Here is a 485-nt window from a genome sequence, read left to right on the forward strand (position 1 = left end):
CTGACCCCCAGGCCCCACGGCCGCCTCCTGCCCGGCCTGCCTGCCCTCCCTGCCTGCGCCCCTGCCCTGGGCTCGGCGGGGGCCGGCGCCGTCCATCCGTCCGTCCGTCCGTCTGTCCGTCCGATTGTCCTGCTGCGGGGCGGGAGGTGGGGGCGGCAGTCCGGAAAGCAGAGCCAGGCGGTTGGCAGGCGGAGTGGGTTTGAGTGCGGAGGGGGGAAAAAACCGGGGGTTTTCTCTCTTCGTCCGTTATTATTTTTTTTTTCCTTTCGTTTCACTTATTTTTTAACTTTTTTTTTCCTTTTTTTCCTTTTTTTTCCTTTTTTTTTTTTTTTTAGAAAACAAACAAACGGTTCCAATCCCAGTTAAATACAGAACTTGAAAAGTGTTCCAGAAAAAAGTGCTGGCTAAATTACCTCTGAAAGAGAAACACAACACGGGGCGGGGGGGGGGGGGGGAGAGGGGAAGGGCCCGGGGGGGCACCGCGC

The 485-nt window shown here is 56.7% G+C and overlaps 1 protein-coding gene across 1 annotated transcript in view; it reads right to left on the minus strand.

The window, feature by feature from the left end:
• Positions 1-335: 335 nt before the first annotated feature.
• Positions 336-485, minus strand: part of AHDC1 (AT hook, DNA binding motif, containing 1) — a 5386-nt gene continuing 5236 nt past the window's right edge. Inside the window, exon 4 of the mRNA XM_010576366.1 lies at positions 336-415. The gene's annotated coding sequence lies outside the window, so the exon portion shown is untranslated. The remainder of the gene's footprint in view (positions 416-485) is intronic.

The sequence above is a fragment of the Haliaeetus leucocephalus genome, unplaced genomic scaffold, assembly GCF_000737465.1.
Source record: "Haliaeetus leucocephalus isolate CR32 unplaced genomic scaffold, Haliaeetus_leucocephalus-4.0 Scaffold517, whole genome shotgun sequence".
Lineage (NCBI taxonomy): Eukaryota > Metazoa > Chordata > Aves > Accipitriformes > Accipitridae > Haliaeetus > Haliaeetus leucocephalus.